At 43.0% G+C, this 10,775-nt stretch overlaps 1 long non-coding RNA gene across 1 annotated transcript; it reads right to left on the bottom strand.

Moving 5' to 3' along the window:
- Window positions 1–611: 611 nt before the first annotated feature.
- On the bottom strand, window positions 612–10,716 carry LOC144337303 (uncharacterized). Its single transcript, XR_013410276.1, has 3 exons — window positions 6,469–10,716; window positions 2,080–6,157; window positions 612–1,758 (listed from the first exon to the last, which is right to left on the bottom strand). It is a non-coding gene; the product is annotated as an uncharacterized LOC144337303 (long non-coding RNA).
- Window positions 10,717–10,775: the final 59 nt, after the last annotated feature.

Genomic DNA, 10,775 nt, shown 5'->3' with positions numbered 1-10,775 from the left:
GAGCCTGTGAATGAATGTGCAGTCAGGGAGGTTTCACATCACCAAGATTCCTATCCCAGAAAAGCAGATGTTCATAGCTCTGGGAATGGAATGCGACCCTTGTGGAATGCACCTATAAATGGACACATGAGGGGCGCCTGTCCATATGGATAAGATAGGGCTATAAACGTCCTCATCTTGCCACGGCTCTTCTAGGCCTCTTTAGGGTTAAGGCATACTCCCTTCTGAGAATTTCTGGCCTAACTAGTTGTCTAGATTCATGTCCTGTTTCTATGGATTGTTTGTAACCAGCTTTTGCTGCAAGTGTTACTGCTGATTAATATCTAGCTAATTAAGGTTAGCTTATGGAAAGGTTATGGAAAGACTGTGTTTCTGTTTTAAGGCTCTGTTAGAAATTACTGATGTACACACACACTATATTGTAAATTCTTACCTCTGTATACTGTACTTCTGCAGACAGATGTTATGTTAAAGAATTACTTCATCCCCATGTGACCATCTCACCTCATAATCAAATGACCCTAAATCCCTCACTAACGTACCCCCACCTCACTAAACATAATAATAAATGCTGGCATACCCAGTGCATTGTCGGCACTGCGGCACCAGAAGGCGGTGACGCCCCTGGACCCAGCTTTCACTATCTTGTGTGTGTCTGTTGTTTCTCGACCTGCCAATCTGCCTGGGAACAAAGAGAGAGCCCCGTTCCATTGTGGGCTGCTGGCCAGATCCTGCAGTATCTCGTGCTCAACGTAGCCTTCTTGGTTCCTCGGCTCAGTGCACTCTGAGTGTGGGTTCATGATGACTAGTCTTCAGTCTCGACGGTAAGGTCTCTGGGTACACTTTTTCCGACTGTCCCCTCTTTTCAGGTTTGTCGATCGGTATTATTCCAGGGTTATTATGGTACAATCACAGTCTAAACACCAGGCTTATCTGTCTTTTATTAAACTTCTTCTTCAACAGGGTGGAATCAAGGCTGATTCCAATAACCTTATTCTCTTATTTCAGACTATTGAAAAGCATTGTCCTTGGTTCCGTGACAAAGGTTCTATGGGCCTGTTAGACTGGGATAGAGTTGGCGCCACTCTCCACCAACTCATGAGAGATGGTGTTTTACTTCCTATTTCTGTTTGGACGGACTGGGCTCTTATTCATGTTGCTTTACTTCCTTTTCAGTCTGGTGATCCTCTTCAACTGCCTCAAGTTAACGCGGATGGTGAACCACTCCCTTTACCTCGGGTAGCTGACCCCCCTACTATCCTCCTCCTGATGATGAGGGAGAATTCGATCTCTCCTTGTTTTCTCCCCAAGGAGAGGAACCTGGTGATCATCCCCTCCCTCCACCCCTCCACCTCCTATCTTGGAACCTGTATATGTTAACTCTTCTACTAAGCCGTTGCCCCCTCTGACAGAGGAGGACGTGTGGCATTCATTTGAATGGCCTGTTTCTCATTCCTCTTGTCCTTTTGGACTCTCCCCTCTTCTAAGCCTACTGTTTGTTTCAACGCTCTGGGACCCCTTCTTTCGGAGGCTTGGAATCCTGCTTCCTGCCAATCCACGTCCCGGCGCCCTCGCTCTCCTTCTCTTCTTTCCTCTGCCCCTGCTAGACCTGTCTGCTCTTCTATTCAGGAGGCGATGGGTAGTTCTAGGGCTTCTGGTGGTTTGCATGCCTGGCAGTTCCGCATAGCCGTAGCCCCTAAGTCTGAGAGTGCAGGAGGTGGGGCAAAGGTACTGCTAAAGGCCGGCGACATTTTGAACCTTTCTTTTTTTTTTTTTTTTTTTTTTTTGAGGCGGAGTCTCGCTCTGTCGCCCAGGCTGGAGTGCAGTGGCGCGATCTCGGCTCACTGCAAGCTCCGCCTCCCGGGTTCCCGCCATTCTCCTGCCTCAGCCTCCCGAGTAGCTGGGACTACAGGCGCCGCCACCACGCCCGGCTAATTTTTTTGTATTTTTAGTGGAGACGGGGTTTCATTGTGTTAGCCAGGATGGTCTCGATCTCCTGACCTCGTGATCCGCCCGTCTCGGCCTCCCAAAGTGCTGGGATTACAGGCTTGAGCCACCGCGCCCGGCCTCATTTTGAACCTTTCTCTTTGCAAATCCTTAAAGATTTTAAAGCTGCTTGTGATCAATATGGACCTAATTCTCCTTATGTTAAAACTGTTCTATATTCTCTTACTACTGAACAACAGCTTGTTCCTACGATTAGAATTTCCTAGCTCGTGCTTCTCTTACCCCTTCTCAATTCCCACAATTTAAGACATGGTGATCAGAAGAGGCCATGATTCAAGCTTCTATAAATTCTGAAAATGAGACTGAAGGCTCTTGTGATATGCTTATGGGTTCTAGTGATTTGTGGAATACTCCTGCTTGACAATTGGAATATGATCAACGTATTTTAACTCAGGTTACTCAAGTGTGTTTATGAGCATGGGAACGTATTCAAGATGCAGGCAAGGCCCCTTTACCTTTTAGTGCTATTAAACAAGGTCCTTCTGAACCCTATCCTGATTTTGTGACTCGACTCACAGATGCTGCTGTAAAGGCTATTTCTGATACTAGAGCAAGAGATGTGGTTATCCAACTTACAGCGTTTGAAAATGCTAACACTGAGTGTCAGGCTGTCATACGACGTAAGACTCAAAACGTACCTGATGATGGCATAATTCCTTCCTACATTAGAGCCTGTGATGGTATTGGTTCTGAAACTCATAAAACTGTGCCCGTGGCTCAAGCCATGACTTCGTCCTTAAAAGCGGCTGCTGTTATTCCTAATGTTCCTACAACGGGTGTGCCCAATACTTTTCCTGGTACTTGCTATAAATGTGGGGGAGTAGGACACTTTAAAAAATCTTGTCCTTTACTTAATGCTAATCCCCAACAACCTACTCCACTAACTCCAAATTTACAGAAAGCACCTGCTACTACTTGCCCACGATGTAAAAAAGGTAAACGTTGGATGAATTCTTGTCGATTTAAATTTGATATTAGTGGTAATCTGTTGCCTCCTTTAAACGTGGCCAACACTGTTTCTAATCCCATTTCTTTTCAGGGAAACTGGGGGAGGGGCCAGCCTTGAGCCCCGATTGGGATTTCGGGGTCTGGTTTCTCCCTCTCTGTGGCTACCTCTATAACTGCACCAGCAATGCCGCAGACTCAAGTACAAACAGTGCCACAGGCATTACCTCAACTTCAATACCCACAACCCAGTGCGAAGTACCCCCTCCTCTTGTCCCAGTACAATGCCTGTCCGCCTCCACCACAGGAGGGGGCTCAATAGATTTATGTAGTACTCTCCCTCTGTCTTTACTCCCTGAAGAACAACCCGTCCTTGCTCCTGCTGGAGTTAAAGGGCCTTTACCTAAAGGTCATATTGGCTTAATTCTTGGCAGAGCTTCATTAACCTTAAAAGGTGTAGTTATTCATACTGGCGTTATCCATGCCAACACTACAGATGAAATTTGTTTGGTTATTTCTACCAAATCTCCCATTTTCATTGAACCAGAACGCATTGCTCAATTACTACTTGTCCCTGCACTGTGCCCCTCCGCAGACTCTGCTACTCGCACAGGAGCATAGGAAATACCTTTAAACAAAACAAAGCTGCTTATTGGGTTAATGCTATTTCTTCTCTTCATCCCACCTGTACTATTAAAATTTCCCAAAAAAGTTTGAAGGTTTAGTCGACACTGGGGCTGATGTTTCTGTAATCGCTGCTAATCAGTGGCCTTCCTCTCGGCCAAAACAGCCCTCTTCAACTAATTTAGTGGGAGTTGGAACGTCATCTGCTGTATACCAATTGGCACTATTCAACCTTTTATCACTCCGATTCCCATAAATTCATAGGGACGTGATTTACTGCAACAATGGGGAGCTGAAATATCTATCCCTTTATCAAATTATAGTGAAGCTAGCAAAAACATAATGTATAAAGTGAATTTTGTTCCTGGAAAAAAGGATTGGGAGTTAACGGAGAGGGAATTAAAGAGCCCTTGGAACCCTCCCCAAAACTTAATAAATCAGGACTTGGATACCCTTTTTAGGTGCGGTCACTGCTGCGCCTCCCCCACCAATCCCTTTACAATGGATGTGTGCGTCACCTGTTTGGGTAGAGCAGTAGCCGCTCTCCAAACACAAGTTGGAGGCTTTAATTGAAATTGTTAATGATTTACTACAAGCAAACACTATCGAGCCCTCCTTGTCTCCATGGAACTTGCCTGTGTTTGTTGTACAAAAAAAGTCAGGAAAATGGAGGATGGTAACAGACTTAAGAGCTGTTAATGCAGTTATTAAACCTACGGAGGCGTTACAACCTGGTATGTCCTCCCCCTCCATGATTCCTAAGGAATGGCCTTTAATTATCATTGACCTTAAGGAGTGCTGTTTTCATATTCCTTTAGACAAGTCAGACTGTGAAAATTTGCTTTCACTATACCTTCCATTAGCAATTCAGCTCCCGCAGCTAGATATCGATGGAAAGTTTTACCTCAAGGAATGATTAACAGTCCTACTTGTCAGTTGTTTGTTGGTACTGTGTTACAACCTATCCAATAGACTTAAAAATAATTACATTCTTCGTTATGTGGATGATATACTGATTGCTGCCCCCACTAAAGATGAATTAATTCAATGTTTTACCTCTTTAAAATTAGCTGTTGCCAATGCAGGACTCCACATTTCTCCTGCTAAAATTCAACAAGCCAATCCAAAGGAGTTGTCTATGCCTCACATACAACTAAACTTGGCATTGCTCACATTAAATTTTCTCAATATTCCTAAATCCTGTTCTGTTACTGCTGCGTAAAAACATTTTTCTGGTAACTGTCCCACGGTAAACCAAGGAAGGGAAGTGTGGTGGAAAGACGTTCAATCTAATATATGGTCAAAATATTCTATTTTAACCTGGGGAAGAGGCTATGCTTATGTTTCCCCAGGTGAACATCAATCTCCTGCTTGGATTCCTGCTAGACACCTGAAATTGCGTCCTGAAAATGCATGCAACAACAAGACAGATAAATTTGCTGAAAAAGAGCCACAGCAGAAAGCAACTAACACATCCCATCGTCAAAAAGAAGAAAATGACCACGCTAACTCCTTGACAACAGACAATCCCCTCAGCCATCCTGAACAACTTGTCTCCAGTGATCCAGGTCCGGCTCAACCTCTGCCTCCTCCTGATGATACTGATCTTTCTACCCTCTGTCACTCCACAGACTGTTAAAAACCATACATATTGAGCCTATATTCCTTTTCCTCCTCTTATTCGAGCCATGACATGGATGGATGTTCCTATGGAGGTCTATGTTAATGATTGTATTTGGATGCCTGGTTCTGTAGATGACTGTTGTCCTGCCCAACCCTCAGAAGAAGGAACCCCTTTCAGTATCACTTTAGGTTGTAGGTATCCACCTTTGTGCCTGGGACCCTAATGGATGTCTCTCATTAGATATTCAAACTTGGGCAGTCACACTACTCTCTGGTCACTCTGTCCCTCCTTTAGGACACTTGGTATCAGGGCTCTCAGTAAAACCTCTAAGACAGATCAAAACAGGAATTGCTGATTATATTCACACATCCCAATATAAACTTTTAGGATCTATGTGTCCTCTCAACTTGTCTTCAAATGCTGACAAAGTAATATGGAAGGATTGTGTTAGTCCAGAAGAAACTGTGTTATTTAATTCTTCTCACCACACCATTGTTGATTGGTCTCCTAAAGGTCATATGACTAATGATTGCTCTCAGGGTCACAGAGATTGTCAACATTTTCTCTATGATATTACCTATCAAAAAAGCAGTGACAACCCTCCCCTATTATATCGTAGATTTAACTCCTGTTTTCCTTTTAAGTGGAAAGGGGCAGGGGTTGCCCCTCCAAAGTCAAGGTTCATTGTTCCCCACTTAGGACCTGAACATTCAGAATTATGGAGATTAACCATAGCTATGACTGGTATGAGAGTTTGGGCTGGAGAAAGTGTTATAAGTAAATACACCTTGTCACCTCGAAAACTAAGACAACAGATTGATTTACACTACTATTTCCACACAGCCAAAAATATCACTATGGCCATCCTCAAAAGGTGAATTCAAAGATGGGATAGTAAAGATTATGAGGACTTATACCCCCCTGTTGCTAATGTCCCCCCACCACCTCTCATAAAACCTATTCCCACGCCTGTAATCCCAGCACTTTGGGAGGCCGAGGCGGGCGGATCACAAGGTCAGGAGATCGAGACCACGGTGAAACCCCGTCTCTACTAAAAATACAAAAAATTAGCCGGGCGCGGTTGTGGGCGCCTGTAGTCCCAGCTACTCGGGAGGCTGAGGCAGGAGAATGGCGTGAACCCGGGAGGCGGAGCTTGCAGTGAGCCGAGATCGCGCCACTGCACTCCAGCCTGGGCGACAGAGCGAGACTCCGTCTCAAAAAAAAATAAAAAATAAAAAAAAATAAAATAAAATAAAAAAAAATAAAACCTATTCCCTCCAATCCACATTCACAAAAAAGAGTGCCATCCCAAAATACATATACTATCTATATGGAGTCTAACAAAAAAAATGCCACTGAAAAGTTGTGTTAAACCATCATATATGTTATTAGTAGGAAATATGCATATTAGTTCAAAAACCAACATAATTATCTGTGTTAATTGTTACTTGTATACTTGTATTGACTCATCCTTTAATCAATATCATAGTATTTTAATAGTTGGAGCCAGAGAAGGTATTTGGCTCCCTGTAGTCTTACATAGGCCTTGAGAATCTTCCCCTTCTATCCATGTTATTATTAATATTCTACAGAAATTTCTTAAAAGGAGTAAACGATTTATTTTTACATTAATTGCAGTAATAATGGGCTTGATTGCTGTTACTGCGACTGCTGCTTCTGCTGGAGTTGCATGACATCAATCTATTCAAACTGCTCATTTTGTGGATAAATGGCAAAAAATTCTACTCGGATGTGGAATTCTCACTCAGGTATTGATCAAAAATTGGCCAATCAAGTTAATGATCTAAGACAAACTATTATATGGATGGGATACAGAATTATGAGTTTAGAACATAGATTACAAATGCAACGTGATTGGAATACTTCTGATTTTTGTATAACTCCTTCTAATATGAGTCTGTTCACAATTGGGAATTAGTGAAACGCCATTTACAAGGAAGTGAAGATAATTTAAGTTTAGACATAAGCAGGCTAAAACAACAGATTTTTGAGGCCTCTCAAGCACACTTAACTGCTTTATCCGGTGCTGAAGCTTTAGACGGTATCTCTGAGGGGTTATCTAATCTCAACCCCGTTCAATGGGTAAAATCTTTGGGAGGATCCACTATCGTTAATTTTGTTCTGTGCATAATTTGTGCCATTGGTTTATTGTTCATGTGTAAAATTGGAAAAAAAAAAAATCTTCAATCCAGTTGTAATGAGTGCCAAGCTATGATTGCTATGGCTCATTTAAATCAGAGAAAAGGGGGTGATATAGGGAGACCCCCTGAAACTATTGCTATGGAATAAAAGATGAAATGCTTCTGATTTATTGTAAATACAAAATTGCATGCAGGACTGTGTAAAGACAATGCCAGGTTGGACTGCCAGAATGAGCCAACAGTGCCTGATGTCCTTCCCCCTGCAGAGAGCCTATGAATGGATGTGCAGTCAGGGAGGTTTCACATCACCAAGATTCCTATCCCAGAAAAGCAGATGTTCATAGCTCTGGGAATGGAATGCGACCCTTGTGGAATGTGCCTATAAATGGACGCATGAGGGGCGCCTGTCCATATGGATAAGATAGGGCTATAAATGTCCTCATCTTGCCACAGCTCTTCTAGGCCTCTTTAGGGTTAAGGCATACTCCCTTCTGAGAATTTCTGGTCTAACCGGTTGTCTAGATTCACGTCCTGTTTCTATGGATTGTTTGTAACCAGCTTTTGCTGCAAGTGTTACTGCTGATTAATATCTAGCTAATCATAGGTTATGGAAAGAGTGTGTTTCTATTTCGAGGCTCTGTTAGAAATTACTGATGCACACACACACTATATTGTAAATTCTTATCTCTATATACTGTACTTCTGCATACAGATGTTATGTTAAAGAATTACTTCATCCCCACATGACCATCTCACCTCATAATCAAATGACCCTAAATCCCTCACTAACCTACCCCCACCTCACTAAACTTAATAATAAATGCTGGTATATCCAGTGCATTGGCGGCACTGTGGGACTAGAGGCGGTGACCCCCCGGACCCAGCTTTCACTATCTTGTGTGTGTCCATTACTTCTCAAACTGCTGATCCACCTGGGAACAAAGAAAGAGCCCCGTGGCATTGCAGGTTGCTGGCCAGATCCTGCAACAGACTACGACCTCTGCAGAACAACATCTTACTGGTAAAAAGAACAGCCCACATGATGGAAAACTGATCTGGTGGAAAGACAATAAACATAAGACATGGGAAGTAGGGAAGGTGGTAACGTCGGAGAGAGGTTTTGCTTGTGTTTCACCAGAAGAAAATCAGCTTCCTGTTGGGATACCCACTGGAAATTTGAAGTTCTACAGTGAACCCATCGGAGATGCAAAGAAAAGCGCCTCCATGGAGATGGAGACACCGCCATCAAGCACCGTCGACTCACAAGATGAACAAAATGGTGATGTCAGAGGAACAGATGAAGTTGCCATCCACCAAGAAAGTGGAGCCCCAACTTGGGTGCAATTAAAGAAGCTGACACAGTTAGCTAAAAAAAAGCCTAGAGAACACAAAAGTGACACAAACCCCAGAGGATATGCTGCTTGCAGCTTTGATGATTGTATCAGCGGTGGTCAGTCTCCCCATGCCTGCAGGAACAGCTGCAGCTAATTATACCTACCAAGCCTATGTGCCTTTCCCGCCCTTAATTCGGGCCGTCACATGGATGGATAATCCTATTGAAGTATATGTCAATAATAGTGTTGGGTACCTGGCCCCACAGATGACTGTTGCTCTGCTAAACCTGAGGAAGAAGGAATGATGATAAATTTTTCCACTGGGTATCGTTATCCTCCTATTTGCCTAGGGAGAGCACCAGGATGTTTAAAGTCTGCAATCCAAAATTGGTTGGTAGAAGCACCTACTGTCAGCACCACCAGTAGATTTACTTATCATACGGTAAGTGGAATGTCACTCAGGCCACAGGTAAATTATTTACAGGACTTTTCTCATCAAAGATCATTAAAATTTAGGCCAAAGGAAAGCCTTGCCACAAAGAAATTCCCAAAGGATCAAAAGGCACAGAAGTTGTAGTTGGAGAAGAATGTGTGGCTGATAGTGCGGTGATATTACAAAACAATGAATTCGGAACTATTAGAGATTGGGCACCCCGAGGTCAATTCTACTACAATTGCACAGGACAAACTCAATCATGCCCCAGTACATGATTGAGAGACGAAAGGAAGGCACGTGGATCCCTGTGTCCATGGACCCACCGTCGGAGGCCTTGCCATCCATCCATATTTTGTCTGAAGATTTAAAAGACATTTTAAATAGATCCAAAAGATTCATTTTTACTTGAATTGCAATTATTATGGGATTAATTGCAGTCACAGCTATGGCTGCTGTGGCAGGAGTTGCATTGCACTCTTCTGTTCAGACAGTAAATTTTGTTAACGATGGGCAAAAGAATTCTAAGAGATTGTGGAATTCACAATCCGGTATTGATCAAAAATTGGCAAATCAAATTAATGATCTTAGACAAACTGTCATTTGGATGGGAGATAAGCTCATGAGCTTAGAACATCCTTTTCAGTTACAGTGTGACTGGAATATGTCAGATTTTTGCATTACACTCCGAGTTTATAATGAGTCTGAGCATCACTGGGACATAATTAGACGCCATCTACAAGGAAGAGAAGATAATCTCACTTTAGACATTTCCAAATTAAAAGAATAAATTTTTGAAGCATCAAAAGCCCATTTAAATTTGGTAGCAGGAACTGAGGCAATTGCGGGAGTTGCTGATGGCCTCACAAATTTTAACCCTGTCACGTGGGTTAAGACCATCGGAAGTTCTACTATTAACTTCATATTAATCCTTGTGTGCCTGTTCTGTCTGTTGTTAGTCTGCAGGTGTACCCAGCAGCTCCGAAGAGACAGCGACCACTGAGAACCGGCCATGATGACGATGGCGGTTTTGTCGAAAAGACAAGGGGGAAATGTGGGGAAAAGAGAGATCAGACTGTTACTGTGTCTATGTAGAAACCTTAACGTCTCTACTTGGGAACGCTGATCCCATTTCTTTGGAGTTGATGTTTCCAGGTGGCTTTCTTCAAGCGTTGTGTTCATTAACTCTATACTTAATCATATAGTTTAAATTTTATTGTTTACTGCTGATATCAGTTTCTGTGGTATTGTAGGAGCCTCACCAGAGAGGGCACCTGTCGCCATGTTGTAAAACTCACACTTGTCTAAAAGACATGGGTTAGGGTTTTTCCCCCTCCCTCAAGATGAAGCTAGTTAGCTGACACAGGTGGTCACCTCCATTACCAGGTAGAGCCAGGATGAACTATGTGTGAGCAAGGGTGTTGTCAAGTCCTCTTCCCTGAGGACTGATTAGTGTTTATCTTGAAAACATGTATTTAATGGGTTGTACAGAACAGTGAAGTTTCTTTCTGTCTTTTCAACCTCTTAGCTGTTTGCCTCTATTTCCCATCACATTCTGGTCTAAGGCTTATTTATTAATAAAATGGTTTTCGGGCCGGGCGTGGTGGCTCAAGCCTGTAATCCCAGCACTTTGGGAGGCCGAGGCG

The sequence above is a fragment of the Macaca mulatta genome, chromosome 19 (assembly GCF_049350105.2).
Source record: "Macaca mulatta isolate MMU2019108-1 chromosome 19, T2T-MMU8v2.0, whole genome shotgun sequence".
Classification (NCBI taxonomy): Eukaryota; Metazoa; Chordata; class Mammalia; order Primates; family Cercopithecidae; genus Macaca; species Macaca mulatta.
The sequence above is the reverse complement of the archived record's forward strand: the minus strand, read 5'-3'. Positions and strand labels throughout refer to the sequence as shown.